The 19,206-nt window shown below is 39.2% G+C and overlaps 1 protein-coding gene across 1 annotated transcript in view; it reads left to right on the top strand.

The window, feature by feature from the left end:
- The window catches only part of FMN2 (formin 2), a 356,215-nt gene that overhangs the window by 9,434 nt on the left and 327,575 nt on the right, over nt 1-19,206 (top strand). The window lies entirely within an intron of this gene.

A 19,206-nucleotide genomic window follows, 5' to 3' on the forward strand; every position in this document is an offset into this window, starting at 1 on the left:
AGTTAGTGATGGTGAGAGCAGTGATGTTTTGATTTGGCTAGTTTAGACCGGATGCTGGTTGATACTACAGGAGATGTGGCTTGCTCGGACTGCCATACCTGATGCGAGTCTAGGACCTTGTGATTCTGAGCGCTAAGGTAGTGACTGTGTGGTGTACGGTTGACATGTTTTATGAAAAGGAAAGCTTGTTGTACAATGTGTGATGCAAGGGGTATAATGAGTATATGTATATAGAATCTTTCTAATATTGACATCAGACATTGAGCAAGTTCTTTTTGGATTTATTATCTATAGTATAAGTCCTCTCCTATTTTTGGATGTATAGTTGACTTTGCATTTTTCTTTTAGTTTAAACTGCTCAAAAAAAGTAGTACTATTAATTCTCTTATGTCATTGTACTTTAACATACAGTTGACCCTTGAACAACACAGGGATTAAGGGCACCAACCCCCACCCCCAGTCAAAAATCCATGTATAACTTTTGACTCCCCCCAAACCTAACTACTAATAGCCTGCTATTGACCATAAAACTCATCAATAACAGTCTATTAAAACATATTTTGTATGTTATATGTATTATTTACTGTATTCTTACAATATGGTAACCTAGGAAAAAGAAAATCTTATTTAAAAAAATAATAAGGAAGTTGGAGCACCTGAGTGGTTTAGTGTCTGCCTTTGGCTCAGGTCATGATCTCAGGGTCCTGGGATCGAGCCCCGCATTGGGCTCCCTGCTTGGTGGGGAGTCTGCTTCTCCCTCTCCCTCTGCCCCTCCCCCCGCTCATATACACACACTCTGTCTCTCTCAGATAAAGAAATCTTTAAAAAAATAATAAGGAAGGTAAAGTATGTTTATAGTACTGTATTGTATTTATAAAAAAATTCCTTGCGTGAGTGCACACCCATGCAGTTAAACCATAGTAGCTCAAGGTTCATCTATGTTGGGTTTTGGATGTTTTCAATTTTCCCTACTGTGCTATATGCTTACTCATAATTTTTATTAATGTACGATATTCCATGTAGAAGTTTTCATTGACTTAAAAACTTTCTTACAGACTGAGGCTAAAAGGTTTTGAGAGCTCCTAGGATTTTTACTTTTGTCTTATCATTGTCCTGAAAGAAGCTCAGCTTGTTTAAGCCCATTAAGAAGCAAATGGACTAGATAGAATAGAACTATTTCAGGATCACAAATGAATTCATTTGAATACTCTGTGGAAAGTTATCTAAACAACGAGTCTCTTCATTATTAACATGCAAGGCTTATCTTTTAAAAGAGTAATGAAAACAATGGGAATACAATAGAGCTAGTATTTTGCAACTTGTAGATCGTTGGCGCCTCCTCTTCCGCTCCACCCCATTTCAATCTGTAGACTAATACTTCCCCTTTGGCGACATAAGGCGTGCAAATTCTTTATGGGACGTGTCATAGTTTGCAGCTACCTAAGATGTTCTGCAAGACGAATATATCTTACCATCCTTGTAGTGCTATTTTTGTTAAATGGCTTTGAGGGTGTAAAATGTTTGGATAGTATCCTGGTAGTTTATTTCAGGATATAGGATTTGATCTGTCTCTTCCAATTTTAGAAAAATACCAAAGTGTGTTGACTGCGTTGGATCTGGCAGATTGCGGGTGGGCATAGAAGGTTGAGTAAGAGCTGCAGTGACTTCTGTAGAGAGACGGTTGCCTGGGCCAAACGTGATATACGCAAAAAAGTCATCCCAGAAGACTTTTATCTCTGATTTGGATTATTTCTGTAAGGAGCCTTATTTGATTCTAAATTCACAGATCATTTTCACCACCGTCTGCCTTGGGATAGTAAAAGCTGGCATGAAGGTTTAGGTAGCTTTAGGCTAATGCCTAAGGTGGAGCCACCAGTTTCCTTTTGGCTAAGTCACGTGTCTCCAGCTGCTCCCTCTCCTGGGCATCAGGCCCACGCTCTTCCATCACGGCTCTGGCTCTTCTCTGATAATTCCTGCAGGACGAGAGAGTAAACTATTAGCAGTATAAAGACGAGCTGGCCAGGGCAGTTTAGAAACATTCCAGGGATTCCCTACTTCCCTGAGGCCAAAGTTTAGGATCTCTACTGTGTATGGATTAATATTTTAATGCTCTGTGGTTTTATCCCCCCTTGTTGCTCAGTCTGTCTCTTGTCCTGTCCTGAGTCAGTTTGTCAGATATCTCCTGTTCTATTAGTTTCAAGCATTATTAACACTCTGTTCCCGATCTTCAGGGGAAAACAGAGCATTTACTCATATCCCTCAGCACACGGCACAGCCCGTCATTGGTCCGTGCGAGTCTCTTCATTTTGTCCGCATTTATTCCCTGTATAGGTTTCCCTCGTTATCCAAAAGCACAGCGCTCGTGTGCAAACTTGTGTAAGCCAAAATGGTGTAAAGCAAAGAAACAGTGACCGTCAATTTATATGGGAAACATTTGGAGGGTCCCCAGGCTTTTCCCGACACCGTAGGACACATCTTGTAATGGCCGCACCGAGTAAACGAAGACCCAGCGCTTCAGAGGCGGGTGCAGAGGCTCGGGGACGCGCCCAGAGGCGGGCGCAGACGCGCGGGGACGCGCTCAGAGGCAGGTGCTGACGCTGATGTCCTGGCTGTCATTCCGCCGGAGGACGCGGGGCGGCGCCACTCTCGCCGCGGGGGCGCGCCCCTCCCCCCCAAGGGGAGCTGGACAGCAAGTGCGGAAGGCTCCTTCCGCTTTTTGCCTTTTTTCGGGAAAGTGAAAACGTCTTCTTTGGTGGGTGGAAATAAGTGCTCCCACGGATATTTTGCAAAAGCTGATTGGCATGATGTGACTTCTTGAAAAGCAGGGAAAAGCCGGAATGTGCATCTCCCGCTCTGCCCTCCCAAAGGGCATAGGGAACCGTTCTTTGTTTATTGATTATGTTTTTATTTTTGAGGGAACTGCTTTTGATGTTTGACATCCTTGGCATTGTATGTATTTTTGTGAAGTATGTCATATTTCTGTATATATTTCAGTTCATACGAACGTTCTGAGTTGGACTTATTTCTGTGGCTTTTTGTCTTTCATTTTTAAAAGATTTATTTACTTATTGGAGAGAGAGTGGGGAGAAGCAGAGGGAGAGGGTCCTCAGCCGACTTCCCACTGAGCGCGGAGCCCCACGCGGGCCTTGATCTCCTGACCCTGAGATCACTGGGCCACCCGCCTGCCCCTTTGTGTTGCTTCAAGAAAAACAAAAAAACAACTACTCAGCAGCCTTTGGAAAAAAGTTTACAAAGTTTTCTGGGTGACTGTCTTCCAAGTTCATTGCTTCTTATTGCTCTACGATATTCCAAACATGAGGGCTCTGCGGGCTCGTGGGTGACCCCAGACCCCGTGGCTGGACAGTCCTCATGTTTTGCCGAAGTGTCCGCACCTGGACGGACACCTGGACGGACACCTGAAGTGTCCGCACCTGGACGGACACCTGCACGGACACCTGGACTCTCGTTCCTCTCCACAACCACAGATAACACGCTGAGTATCTCCGTGTGGGGTCTGGTGTGAGACTGTCTCTGGGATATTTGTTCAGGAGCCAGGTTGCTGGGCCCTAAAATACTGACTTAATTTGTCTAGGTCCTGCCAGATTATTCCAGAATGTTTTCCCCAGTTTTCACTATTAATACACAGTGAATTAGCACGTATTTAATTTTTCAATTTTTACCAATCCAATGAGGGAAAGCAGTATCTTGCTTTACTTTTTATTTTATATTTGTCTGATGTCTAATGCCTTTGAGAAAACTTTTATTTTTAGCCATTTGGGTAAACCCGTCGTGAATTGCCTGTTCATATCCTCTTATCTTTTCCTATAGGGTTTCCTGATTTCCCTTATTTATTCTCAAGGGTTCTTTGGATCTTTGGATCTTCTTGATATTATTTTATTACCAATGTGAAGGGTATGAGGGATTGTCACTAAGCTCCTGGTTTTCTTTCCTTCTATTAGAGGCTAACGGAAAAGTGATGCTTCTCAGAGTCCCTTACGGGTTTTGTTTCCAACGTGGCTTAGGTTTGATGACTTTCCATTGGATTTTGAAGACCCAAGCGAAGCCAGGACTAACTTCTGTTGTTTGCACTTACAAGCACTGCTGAGGAACGCACATTCTTCCGGAGCGGTGTCAGCAGAGGTCTAGTGCTCAGGTGTTCTTTTCCTGAGATCTAGGCTGGGGCTGGTTTGTCCCTGCTCCTGGGGTGGCTGGTGGCTGAGGGAGCACCGTCTGGGGGCTGGCAGCAGCGGTAACGTCAGCCGCAAGGCTTCCTAATTCTAGCAGTGGGAGTGTGCTCTGTGCCCAGAACTTCAGATCCGAGAAGCGGCAGCCACTTCCTTGGTGGCCTGCTTTGAAGTTGGTTCTTGGTGAGTACTTCCAAAAAGATCCTAGAATCTTTTTTGTCAACCCTTCCAAGAGTCTCTGCAATAAGAAATTCCCTGTTGTGAGTCTCTTACTATTTAAACTATTTGGAGTGGATGCAGTTGTATGTAATCACTGGAATCTTAACATATAGAATCAGGTTTAGGTATTATATATATCTTCCTCTAATATTTCATACCTCCTTCACATCTGTTGTGTCCCTGCTTGAACAGAAATACTCAAAGTCTGATATGACCAGTTCTATTTTTCACTTATGTTTTGTGCTATTTTCTTCTCATTTAAGGAATTCTGTCTCACTCCTAGGTTACATTCTCTTCTCCATAGTCTTCTATGAGCTTAATCATTTCACCCTTTACATTTAAGCCTTTAAACTATCTAGCATCCTCTTGGGTGTATGATGTAATGTAGGTATTCAGTTTTATTCTTCTTAATATGGCAAGCCAGTTTTTCAACATCATCTCCCATATAGTTTTTACTCACTGATTTTTCATGCTACGTTTGTGGGTTTCCCATATATAGGTAAGTTCATTTCTGAGGGTCTGTTCCTTTTAGGTTTGATTTTCCGTCGTCAGGCAGTACTACGCAGTTCTTAAAGTAAGGCTTTGCAATGTGTATAATTACTGGAAGTGTCCCCCTTTTCAAAGTTGAGGGACTTGTCTTCCATGTAAGTGTGGGGTTTTTTAAAAAGTCCTGATGCTGTTTGATTGATATTTATTAAATTTATAGATTAAATTAAGGATTATTGTCACTTCTGTAATATCATCCATGACTGTGAAAGACCTCTTCATTTATTTAGATCATTTATGTGCTTTTACTAGAGTTCTAGAATCTTCTCCACTGAGGATTTTTGTTTTCGTTGCTGATGCTTCATATGTTTTATTGCTAAGGGTAGTGGTATCTTGCTTTTGTATTTTTTCTAGTTATTATTGGGATAAAGAAATCTTTTCAGTGTCTTTCACTTGTGTGGCATGATTTCCTTTATAAATATTTTTAAACTTAAAGTTTAGTTAGTAATATCTAAAGTTTATAGGTAAGATTCTGATCCACCTATATGGGTTTTTTGGGTTTCTGATCCAATGTGTGTGGTTTTTTTTTCCTGCAGCACTAAGCAATTCTTTATGACACCAGCTAAGTGTTTTATAATTCAAGTTAATTTTGACGTTATCGCCTGGAGATAGCATCAGAGCCCACAGGTTAAGGATTCAGTCCTACAGACTGCCAACCAAAGGTTCAGGTTGCCACTGGGCTTCTGACTGACCAGTTATAGGTTCTCTCCTTGGGTTCAATTAATTTGCTAGAGCAGCTCACAGAGCTCAGAGAAATATTTTACTTACTAGATTACCCTAAAAGGATATAACTTTATTATAAAAGTTTATTATAAAAGGATATGGCTCAGGAACAGTCACATGAGAGAGATGCATAGGGCAAGGTGTGGGGAAGGTGTGGAACTCTTATGTTCTCTTAGCATGGCACTTTCCCCAATGTGTTCACCAACCTGGAAGTGCTCCTAATCCAGTCCTTCTGGTTTTTAAGGAGGCTTCATTATAGGGGTTTGATTGAGTAAATCATTGCCTTTGGTGACTGAACTCAATCTCCAGCTCCTCTCCCCTCCTGGAGGTCAAGGTTAAAATTTCCAGCCGCCTTTTTTTTTTTTTTTAAAGATTTTATTTATTTATTTGACAGAGAGAGAGAGACAGCCAGCAAGAGAGGGAACACAAGAAGGGGGAGTGGGAGAGGGAGAAGCAGGCTTCTGGTGGAAGAGCCCGATGTGGGGCTCAATCCCAGAACCCTGGCATCACGCCCTGAGCCGAAGGCAGACACTTAACAACTGAGCCACCCAGGTGCCCCAAAATTTCCAGCCTTCTAATCGCAAGGTTTTCTTCCCTGGTAACCTGTCCTCATCCTTGGGTGCTTTCTGAAAGTCATCTCATAAATTCAGCGGTGGTTGAAAGGGGTTTGTTGTGACTATTCCAAGATGCCTTTATTGCTGTGATCACTTAGGAAATTCCAAGGATTTTAGAGGCTCTATGCCAGAACTGGGTGAAAATCAAATATATATTTTTCGTTAATAAATCATAATATCACGGGGCACCTGGGTGTCTCAGTCAGTTAAGCATCCGTCTTTGGCTCTGGTCATGACTCCAGCTGGGGTCCTGACTCTTGGTTTCAGCTCAGGTCATGATCTCAGTGTCCTAAGATCAAGCCCCATGTCAGGCTCCACACTGAGTATGGACCCTGTTTGGGATTCTTTCTCCTTCCCCTCTGCCACCACCCTGCCCCTCATCTTGCACCAGCTCTCTCAAAAAACAAAAGATCATAATATCACAATAGTTATATAGGCTTTTAAAAGCAATACTTTTTTTTACAGCAAAATAATTGAAATATAATCCTAGATCATGATATGCACTATGTAGATTCTTTTGAAATTATTGTCGTTGTTGTGACTTCCTTTTTGAATTGTGTGTGATTAGTTTTTGTGTATCTATGGCTCTCTTTGGGGAGTTATAATCCTAAAATCTAGAAACATTACTAACATTTTAATTTAGTAGGTTGTGTTTTACACTCAACATTAATTAAAATCTCTAATATTTAAAGTGTTTCATCATTTTTAAACAACTATATAATATTTTATCCAACCAGAAAAACACCCATCCCTTGGTTTCCATTACGTATTTCTCCTTAGTTTGCCCACTATATTTTAGGCTAACTTTTCACACCTTCACCCAGTTCTCTTTGTCCACCTTGACATCTGCCCTCCAGAATCTTTCCCATGCATGTCTCAAATTTCTGGTTCAGTTCTCTCATTAATTCCAGGTGCAGATTTCCTATTGCCTTAAAAATATTTTCATAGGAATGTGGGAGTGGATCCAAACTCAACTTCTCTTTCCTCTAAACCCAAATTACTCCCTTATTTATTGCCTGCCCTGGTGGATGGTAACAGTTCTGGCACAACCCTTAACCAGTCTCTTAAGCCAAAATCTGGGAGTTGTGCAAGTTAGCCAAGTTCCTCACACTTCCTCACACTTCCTCTTTATTAAATCCAATCAGTCACTAAATCTTGTTAAAATACACCTCAGAACATATTTCTTAAAATACTCATCTTGTTCTTTCCAGGGGAATGTTTAATGCTCTTCTGACAATTATTCAGTGGCTCTCCATTGACTTCAGAGACAAATTTTAAACTTTGGGTGTATATCCAAGCAGAAAGGTGAATGTGTTTGGGGTAGAGGAGCTAGATTCGCTCCCTTATAGAATGTCCAGCCTTGGAATAGACGGTCTTGAAAGGAGTGATTTCAGTGTTCCCTGGAGATGTTCAAACAGAGACTGGAGGAAGCTGTACTGGGTACTTGTAACCCTGGAGAGGCTGAATGTGGGGACCACTAACATTCCGTACAACCAGAAAAGACCACCATGTTTGACTTCTAAAGGACGAGTGGCAGCCGTGATCCGTTTGTCTCCTTCCTTTGATTTGAGACTGCTTTAAATAGGTAAAAAATTCTTCAACTAGAGGTATTTTAGAAGCTGCCATTCATTAGATTCACGTTTATGGATTTAACTTAATAGATTAAAATTAATTTTTTTCTTTTGAAGTATTTCCCTCTGACACATCTAATTTTTTTCCTTTGAACGTTGGTTTGCTTCATGAGCTCTTAAAGAACTTCCCAAATAAATCCATATTCTAACATAGGTCCTAAAAAGTGGTTGGTAATCATTGTTACTTATGTTCTATGATATTCTTTGGCCAATTTTATTAGATTTATTAGATTAAATTTCTTGATCTGTTTTTGTCCAATTTCAGCTCTTGATTAATCGAAGTTGCATAGCTTCTTTTTCTTTCTTTCTTAGGGAAAGGCCTTGATGGAAGCCAAATATGAACTTTATACACATTTTAATAGGCTCCGTAGGGACTCTCGTCAGAGGTCTATATACCAAAGTCACATTTTTTGCTTTCTTTCTTTCTTTCTTTCTTTCTGGTTGACACATAATGTCACATTAGTTGCAGGTGTACAACTTAGTTATTTGACAAGTTTGTGTATATGTTATGCCGTGTTTACCACAACTGTAGCTAGCTTCTGTCAAGGTACAATGCTATTATAATGTTGTCAGTTGTATTTTATGCTCTGCCTTTTATTCCTGTGACTTATTCTTTCCATCAGTGGAAGACTGTATCTCCCTTTCCTTTCACCCCTGTTGCCCAACGCCCTCCATTCCTCCCCTCTAGCAACATCAGTTTGTTCTCTGTATTTATAGGGGTGATTCTGCTTTTCATTTCTTTACTTATTTTTTTTTCTTTATAGATTCCACTTATGAGTAGAATCATATGGTATTTTTCTTTCTTGGTCTGGTTTACTTTACTTAGCATAATACACTTTACATCCATCCATGTTGTCACAAATGGCATGATGACATCCTTTTTATGGCTGCGTAATAGTCCAGTGTGTGTGTGCGCGCACGCCATATTTTCCTGTCAGTTTGTTTATTAATGGACACTTTGGTTGCTTCCATAACTTAGCTACTGTAAATAATGCTGCAATAAACATAGAAGTGCATATATCTTTTCACATTTGTGTTTTTATTTTCTTTTGAGTAAATACCTAATAGTAGAATTATTGGGTCATATGGTATTTCTGTTTTTAATTTTTTGAGGAATTTCCATACTGTTTTTCACAGTGGATGCAACAGTTTACATTCCCACCAGCAGTGCGGGAGGAATCCTTTCCACATTCTTGCCAACATTTGTTGTTTCTTGTCACATGGATCTTAGCCATTCTGATAGGTGGGGGGTGATATCTCATTGAGGTTTTGATTTACATTTACCTGATGATGAGTGATGTTGACCATCTTTCACGTGTCTATTGGCCATCTGTATGTCTTCTTTAGAAAAATATCTATTCAAGTCCTCTTCTCATTTTTTAATCAGATTATTTGGGTTTTTTTTTTTTTTGGTGTTAAATTTATTAATTTTTAATATATTTTGGGTATTAACCCCTTATTGGATGTGTCATTTGCAAATATCTTCTACCATTCCATAAGTTGTCTTTTTATTTTTTTTGATAGTTTCTTTTGCTATAAAAAAGTTTTTAATTTTGATGTAGTCCCAATAATTTATTTTTGCTTTTTTCCCCTTGTCCTAGGAGACATACCTAGAAAAATGTTGCTATGGCTGATGTCAAAGAAATTACTATGTTTTCTTCTAGGATTTTTATGGTTTCAGGTCTCACATTTAGGTCTTTAATCGATTTTGAGTTTATTTTTGTGTTTGGTGTTAGAAGGTAGTCTGGTTTCATTCTTTTATGTGTCCAGTTTTTCCAACATCATTTATTGGAAAGACTTTCTCTTCTCTGTTGTATAGTCTTGCCTTCTTTATCATAGATTAATTGACCATATAATCATGGGTTTATTTCTGGGGTCTCTGTTCTGTTCTGTTGATTTATGTGTTTGTTTTTGTGCCAGTTCCATACTGTTTTGATGATTACAGCTTTCTGGTATATCTTGAAATCTGGGACTGTGATACCTGCAGCTTTGTGTTTCTTTCTAGGATTGCTTTGACTATTTGAGATCGTTTGGGGTTCCATACAAATTTTAGGATTATTTGTTCTAGTTTTGTGAAAAGTGCTACTGGTATTTTGATAGGGATTTCATTAAATCTGTAGATTGCTTTGAGTAGTATGAACATTTTAACAATGTTAATTTTTCCAATCCATGATGATGGAATATCTTTCCATTTGTTTGTGTCATCTTCAATTTCTTTCATCAGTGTTTTGTAGTTTTCAGAGTACAAGTTGTTTACTTTTTAAGTTTATTCTTAGTTATTTTATTCTTTTTGGTAAAGTTGTAAATGGTATTGTTTCCTTAATTTCTCTTTCTGCTACTTCGTTATTAGTGTGTAGAAATACTACCAATTTCTGGGTATTAATTTTTTATCCTGCCACTTTACTGAACTAACTTATTCTAGTAGCTTCTTAATGGAGTTTTTATTTTTTAAATTTTTTAAAAAAAGATTTTGTTTATTTGAGAGAGAGAGGTGGGAGGGGCTTAGGGAGAGGGAGAGAGAATCTCAAACAGACTCCATGCTGAGCACCGGGCATGACACAGGGCTCTATCTCATGACCCTGAGATCATGACCTGAGTCAAAATCAAGAGCTGGACGCTTAAGCAACTGAACCACCCAGGTGCCCCTTATTGGAGTCTTTAGAAATTTCTGTGTATAGTATCATATCATCTGCAAATAGTGACAGTTTAACTTCTTTTTCTTTTTTGATTGCTGTGACTAGAACTTCCAGTACTATGTTGAATCCAAGCGGTGAGAGTGGACATCTTTGTCTTGTTCCTACCTTAGAGGGAAAGCTCTGTTTTTCACCATTGAGTGTAATGTTAGCTGTGGGTTTTTCATAAATGGCCTTTATTATGTTGAGGTATGTTCTTTCTTCTTTTTGTTGAGAGTAGTTTTTTTTTTTTTTTAATCATGAATGGATGTTGTACTTTGTCAAATGCTTTTTCTGTATCAATTGAGGTGATCATATGATTTTTATTTTTTATTTTATTGGTGTGGTGTATGACATTGATTCCAAAGTCACTCACTTACTATTTATTTATTTATTTATTTATTTATTTATTTATTTATTTATTTTTAAGTAGGCTCCATGCCTAGTGTGGATCCCAACACAGGGCTTGAACTCACAACCCTGAGATCAAGACCTGAACTAAGATCAAGAGTTGGATGCTTAACCAACTGAGCCACCCAGGCGCCCCCCCCAAATCACTTTTTTAATGCTTTGTTGTAGTGTGACATTTTATTATAATTGATGTCAAATACATTTATTGCTGCTCTTTTCTGTATTGTCAGTGTTAGGTAACAAAATGCATCATGTGAATCCCAGTTCATCACACAAGGGCAGTCAACTTCTTAAAAAAAATATATAAAGGTCCATGGTATTGAAGACTTGGAAAAGCCAGCACGTCTGCAGGCCAATCTGCAAGTGTTTTATAAAGTTGACATACCAAAGTATTTCTTCCTTACCTGGAATTTTGAGCCTGATGATGTGCTCAGAGGAGGGAGTTTGCTGTAAGAGTGTCTACTCCATGCTGTCCACATGTGCAGGGAGTTCTGTCCAGGGGGAGCAGAGAGCTACATCCTCATGTGTTCACATCCCTTCATGAGCTGAGGTCATCTTCCTTGCAGGTAGGGACCATGTGTCTTGTGACTTGTTTCTCCTATGATGTGTCTAGCAGTTTGACTACACATTTGTCTTCTTGCCTTGAGACAACCCTAGATATTTATACTGAGGAGGGTCTTCTTTTTATTGTAAAACTTGCGGCATTAGTATCTGAAGCTAGACATGTTAGCTTCTGTTTGATCATAATTGGCCTCTCATACCTGATTTTTTCTTATTTCTCCAGCATAGACCGTCAGTACATGATGATACACAATATGTGATATCTCTGTATTCACCAACATCTTAAGCACTTATCATTAATGTCTAACTCCAGATTTGCTTATCAACAACACATTTCCTCTTACCATTTCAACTGATAGATAATACAGGCTTTCAGGGGAAGTTTAGTAGATAAGTCTGATCTAGAAGATCAGGAAAAAGCTTAACATAATGAGACTGCTGTTTAATTCTCATTTTGCATAAGATATGGAACCTGGAAGAAACAGAAACTTATATTGACCCCTTTCAAAATATAGCAGTTCTATTCTGTTCCTCTTTCAACCATTAAGACATACACAAAAGGAAAAAAAAACCACAATGATGTGTTTGTAGGCTCTTAAAGTATAAATTTAAAACAGATAATTATAAATGAATGATGTTATGGGGGGCATAAAACAACACCAAACTCACACTTAGCCCTTCCCCATGTGTGACCTGGGATATATTACTCAAATATTTGAGGATATTGTCATAATGTATTATTATTAGTAAGGGACAGGGAGCATGTTTTCATCAAGATTATATCCTTTGGTGGACCTAGGACGTTCTTTGGCAAATGATAGACTCTTAAGTGTTTGGTTCTATCTTGTCTTTGCTGCTTTTTCTCTCTTTCTCTCTCTTTTTAACTATTTCCACTAAGGATGTTTAATTCAGGTAATATATTCTCAGTAGACTGCATTTGAAGCCTTCCTTCATGAGCTTTGGTCATTGTAACTATTGTCAGCCCCAGCAGGGTGCAGGCCATGTGGTCTGTTTCTTTTCTATCCCAATAGAGAATGTTGGTCGGAAGTTTTTCCCAGAGCTGCTGGCTTACTCAGAAGTGGAAGATCCCTGGAATAAAAATTAGGAGAGCAGAGTATGTGTCCAGTTTTGGCACTGCCGCCCTCCAGTCTAGGCCAATTCTAGAACCTTTCATCCCTCAGTTAGCTGCTTTGAAATCATGATGGTAAATCCTTGCTTTGCTTCACAAGCTGACAATAGATGTGGAAGTACCCTTTATATTGCATCATTCTATACAAAAAATAGGTTTTCTACTTTTTATAGCATCACTGCTCCCTGCCCAACCAAACTCTGGTGCAGGGACTCATGATTTACTTTTTCCTTGTGTGGGAGGATCACTGCATTTGGCCTTGTTTCCATGTTTGTCCAGCGCTGGGAGTTTTGCTTAGCCATGCACGACAAGTATTTGAGGGTAGTGTATGACTGCAAAGCTGATACCACATGCTAAAGTGAATACCCTTTACTAACTAGGGTGTCTAAGTACATGCAGGAGGAGGGAGAGGGGATCCGTGCAGAAATAATGGGGGAACATTAGTGATTAATAACTTCCCTGTCATTGGATGAATATTATTTTTAACATGAATTTAACAAGTAACTAACAAATAATGCAAGCTTTAGAAAACATTAGTTAGGAATTCTAGAAAGTAGAGTGTTAAATATTACCTAGTTGATGTCATTAAGATCTATTGAATGTAACACAAAAAAACAAAAACAAAAATGAAAACTTGGTGGATGAAGATATTTTAATCTGTGATCACCTTGCTTATTATACTTTTTCTAATGCTTTTAGGTTAGAGTATATTCTTAGGATTCAGTTGACTACTTATGATTTCCTTCCTTTAGGTTAAACCAAATTTTTATTTATCCTATTTAAGAGTACAGAACCTTTGGAATGAATCTTGATAAAAATAATGATGGGTCATATTTATCGGACACTGTGTTAAGCCTGTTACAAAAATTATTTCAACTTAATTCTTACAATAGTCCTAGGAGGTAATGAAGGTGATTATTTCTGGTTATAGATGAGGAAACTGAGGAGGCTTAAGAGAAATTGAGTAGCTGGTCTGAGCCATAGCTTGAACACGAGTAGCATCAGGGGGGCACCTCGGCAGTTGGTTTCCAAAGCTTAAGGTCATGGCTGCTATCCCACGCTTCTTCTGCTGAATGCATTTTATGAAGTCTAGAGATAGAGTCCATGTACTTTCAGTGGAAAAGAATGGGCAGAAAAGAGCAGATATTCTGTATTCTATACAAGATGAAAGACCTGTCCATGGGTGTACACTTCGAGATTTCTTTAGGCTCTCTGTTAGATATGTAATTTGTGTGATCAGTGAGATGAGCCTTTCTTCGATGAAGATAGTGGGACCTTGTGCCAAACACCTAAAATCCCTGGTCCTGCATTTCCTAATTGATGAAATGACAGTTAGAGGCTGGGTTTGAAAGAAAGACTGCTTTCCCCACTGGGTTTTTTATTTGGGCCCCGTGGGAGGGAGGGGTGGAGGAAGGGAGAGCCTGAGAAAATTTGCCCATCTCCTGCCCATGCACTTAGACTCATAAATCCACCAGAAACTAGTTCTTATGTACCTGTAGAGTTTATACCAGTCTGCATTGTAAAGAATGATTTTATTGGCCTTTGAGAATTTTCTCAAATTTTAGAGTTACTGCAGCTACAAGGGGAGTGTTGCCTTGGTAGTGGTTGAACCTAGGTCTTCCCTTACCTGTGGTCCCTGTTTGCATCTCCTTGATAAGTAGCCCAGGACTGCATGTAACTGCTATGCAACCTCCCTGGCTGACCCTGTGGCCTTGGCCCTTGGGGCTGACCTCCTAGCAAGCAGCACCCCACCAGGCCCTATCATGCCCACCTGCAGTTTTTCCTGACTTGTTCATTCAGCAAATAGGTTTTTGGCAAGTTGACTTAGAGCTATTTTGTACCTAGTAAGAGCTCGGGATATACTGTTGATTAAATAATGAAAATATGAAATTAAACAAAGCTTTGACTAGCTGAACACTTAAGGAAAGTTACGCTTATTCATACTCTAGGACCAATTATTTTCATTTTTTGGTGTGACCAACACATCTCAGTCTAGTATAGGTCCTTTGACCAAGGAATGGTGTAAGGGACCAGGAGTCATGGGCTATCCTGAACTGTGGGTGTGGTGGGGGGGTGCAGAAGGGGGTGCCATAGGGAATCTGGGACCTCTGTGTCCAGGTCCTAGCCAGCCAGTTTATACAGTTAAAAAAGAAGGTTAAGTCCATAAGGCTTTGTATCCAATGAGTCTCCCCAGTTTAGATTCAAGGAATTCCATGTAGTAGCCCAGTGTGTTCCAGTTAAATCTCTAGTCATCAACTATGAGAAGAAAAACAGAAGTTCCTGTCTCTGTCTGCTCCCTCCACCCTGGTCAAATTAATCATGGTCAGAAAGGGTGCTCAGTGCATTCCAGCTAGAGTGCCGGTCCTAGAAGAAGTAAAAATATTTCATGTTCCTACCACGATCATTTGACTCTTTAATAAACTGAATTCACGTCTCTTGTTTTGTAGAATAAGGAGGACACCTTGTTAGGTTTGCAATTTTAGAGTCCCGTGTTCTACTGATTGAGGCAGTCAGGTGTGCCCTATTTATTTATTTGGCCTTGCAATCATTAATCTTTTCAATGGCAAAATTTAAGATATTTGTTGGGAAGATTGGACCGTACACACAAGTAGAGGTATGATGAGCCCCATGTACCTATCACCAAGCTTCAGTAATTATCAATGCCATAATAGTTTTGTCTGCTTCTCTCAAATACACACTTTCTCATGGAATAACTTGAAACAAATACCAGGCATCATGTTAATTTTAAGTACTTCGGTATGTGTCTCAAAAAAGGACTTTTTAATATGCTACAATGCCATTATTATATTGAATGCAAATCAAATTTGTTGTTTAATAGTATCTGGTAATTAGTCCATTTTCAGAACTCTCTGTATCTTAGATTAGCAGTCAGAACCAATCTGACACGATTCAATCCTCTTCTCTTTTTTTCCCAGGGGTTTGGAATAGCACATGTGCTAGACGGGCAGTGCTGTATACTTGCTAAACCCACATCAGGAGGCTTACCGTGTCTGCCTGTCTCAGTTGTACTGAAGCTGTGAATGATTTGTGGGTTTGGGGATGACAGCTTGATTCCTTCTTGCAAATTTTTCAGTTGACTGTTTCTCGAATGGGTTTCCCATCCATTAACTATTCATTAAGTGAACCATAAGGACTGCAAAAGGAATTAATTATGGATTGCAAAAGGGTGATTTTCTAATTTTGTCACTTTTTTGCCCCTTTTCGCTAGAACTTTCTGTATTGAAAACTTTTTTTTTATTCACTAGGTGTGCTGTATTACCCTGAAACACAGTTTATACTGGAAATGCTTCTGTTATCTCCCATTAATTCTATTATCAGTGAGGTTTGGTGCCCTAGCATTCTCCAGTGGTATCTATTTTTGTTTTTTATTCCTTTTCATATGTTTGTTATGTTTTTAAATTAATTGAGTTATTATGTTTTTTTTAAGTTGAAGTAACATATAATACATCATTAGTTTTTGATGTAGTGTTCAACAATTCGTTAGTTGCATATAACACCCAGTGCCCATCACCACACATGCCCTCCTTAATACCCATCACCTAGTTACCCCATTCCCCCAAGCCCTCCCTTCGATGATCCTCAGTTTGTTTTCCAGAGACCAGAGTCTCTCATGGTTTGTTTCCCTCTCTGATTTCTTCCTATTCAGGTTTTCTCCCTTCCCCTGTGGTCCTCCACACTATTCCTTATGTTCCAGATATAAGTGAAACCATATGACAATTGTCTTTCTCTGCTTGACTTATTTCACTTAACATAATCCCCTCCAGTTCCATCCATGTTGATGTAAATGGTGGGTATTCATCCTTTCTGTTGGCTGAGTAATATTCCATTGTATATATGGACCACATCTTCTTTATCCATGCATCTGTTGAAGGACATCTCGGCTCCTTCCACAGTTTGGCTATTGTGGACATTGCTGCTATGAACACTGAGGTGCATGTACCCCTTCTTTTCACTACATCTCTATCTTTGGAGTAAATACCTGGTAGTGCAATTGCTGGGTCATAGGGTAGCTCTATTTTTAACATCTTGAAGAACCTCCTTGCTGTTTTCCAGAGTGGCTGTACCAGCTTGCATTCCCACCAACAGTGTAAGAGAGTTTCACTTTCTCTACATCCTCTCCAACATTTGTTTCCTGTCTTGTTAATTTTTGCCATTCTAACTGGTGTAAGGTGGTATCTCATTGTGGTTTTGATTTGTATTTCCCTGATGGCTAGTGATGTTGAACATTTTTTCATGCGTCTGTTAACCATTTGTATGTCTTCTTTGGAGAAATATCTGTTCATGTCTTCTGCCCATTTCTCGACTTGATTATTTGTTTTTTGGGTGTTGAATTTGAGAAGTTCTTTATAGATCTTGGATACCAGCCCTTTTTCTGTAATGCCATTGGCAAATACCTTCTCCCAATCCGTGGGTTGCCTCTTAGTTTTGTTGACTATTTCCTGTGCTGTGCAGAAGGTCTTTATCTTAATGAAGTCCCAAAAGTCCATTTTTGCTTTTGTTTCCCTTGCCTTTGGAGACATGTCTTGAAAGAAGTTGCTGTGGCCAATGTCAAAAAGGTTTGACACCTAGGATTTTTATGGATTCTTGTCTCATATTGAGGCCTTTCATCCATTTAGAGTTTATCTTTGTGTATGGTGTGAGAGAATGGTCGAGTTTCATTCTTCTGTATATAGTTGTCCATTTTTCCCAGCACCAATTATTGAAGAGACTGTCTTTTTCCATTGGATATTTTTTCCTGATTTGTGGAAGATAAGTTGACCATAGAGTTGGGGGTCTATTTCTGGGTTCTCTATTCTGTTCCATTGATCTATGTGTCTGTTTCTGTGCCAAAACTATGCTGTCTTGATGATCATAGCTTTGTAATATAGCTTGAAGTCAGGCATTGTGATGTCCCTAGCTTTGGTTTTCTTTTTCAACATTACTTTGGCAATTCAGGGTCTTTTCTGTTCCATACAAATTTTAGGATTGTTTGTTCCACCTCTGTGGAAAATGTCGATGATATTTTGATAGGGTTCACATTGAAAGTGTAGATTGCTCTGGGCAGCACAGACATTTTCACAATATTTATTCTTCCAATCCATGAGCGTGGAATGTTTTTCTCTGTGTGTCTTCCTTAATTTCTTTCATCAGTGTTCTGTAGTTTCTAGAGTATAGATCCTCCTTCACCTCTTTGGTTAAGTTTATTCCTAGGTGTCTTATGATTTTTGGTGCAATTGTAAATGGAATTGATTCCTTAATTTCTTATTCTTCAGTCACATTGTTAGTATATATAAATGCAACTGATTTCTGTGCATTGATTTTGTATCCAGTAATCACATTGCTGAAATGTTGTATGAATTCTAGTAATTTGGGGGTGGAGTCTTTTGGAGTTTCCACATAAAGTATCATGTCATCTGCAAAAAGGAGAGTTTGACTACTTCTTTGCCAATCTGATGCCTTTTATTTCTTTTTGTTGTCTGATTGCTGAGGCTAGGACTTCTAGTACTATGTTGAACAAAGGTGGTGACACCATCCTTGCCTTATTCCTGATCTTAAGGGAAAAGCTCGGTTTTTCCCCATTGAGAATGATATTCGTCATGGGCTTTTCATAGATGACTTTTGTGATATTGAAGTGTGTTCCCTCTATCCCTATATTTTGAAGAGTTTTAGGGGCGCCTGGGTGGCACAATCATTAAGCGTCTGCCTTCGGCTCAGGGCGTGATCCCGGCGTTATGGGATTGAGCCCCACATCAGACTCCTCCGCTATGAGCCTGCTTCTTCCTCTCCCACTCCCCCTGCTTGTGTTCCCTCTCTTGCTGGCTGTCTCTATCTCTGTCAAGTAAATAAATAAAATCTTTAAAAAAAAAAATGAAGAGTTTTAATCAGGAAAGAATGCTGTATTTTCTCAAATGCTTTTTCTGCATTGATTGAGAGGATCATATGGTTCTTGTCTCTTCTTTTGTTACTGTGATCTATCACGTTGACTGATTTGCAAAACTTGAACCACCCTTGCATCCAGGAATAAACCTCACCTGGTCATGGTGAATAATCTTTTTAATGTACTGTTGGATCTTATTGGCTAGGATATTGTTGAGTATTTTTCCATCCATGTTCATCAGGGATATTGGTCTGTAATTCTCCTTTTTGATGGGGTCTTTGTCTGGTTTGGGGATCAAGGTAATGCTGGCCTCATAGAAGGAGTTTGGATGTTTTCCTTCTGTTTCTATTTTTTGGAACAGCTTCAGTAGAGTAGGTATGATTTCTTCTTTAAATGTTTGGTAGAACTCCCCTGGGAATTCTGGCCCTGGACTCTTGTTTTTTTGGAGGGTTTTGATTATTGTTTCAATTTCCTTGCTGGGTATTGTTCTGTTTAGATTGTCTATTTCTTCCTGTTTCAATCTTAGTAGTTTGTAAGTTTCCAGGAAGGCATCCATTTCTTCCAGATTGCCTAGTTTTTGGCTTGTAGCTGTTGGTAATAAGTTCAAATGATTGCCTGTATTTCCTTAGTATTTGGTC

The sequence above is a fragment of the Ursus arctos genome, unplaced genomic scaffold (genome assembly GCF_023065955.2).
Source record: "Ursus arctos isolate Adak ecotype North America unplaced genomic scaffold, UrsArc2.0 scaffold_2, whole genome shotgun sequence".
Lineage (NCBI taxonomy): Eukaryota > Metazoa > Chordata > Mammalia > Carnivora > Ursidae > Ursus > Ursus arctos.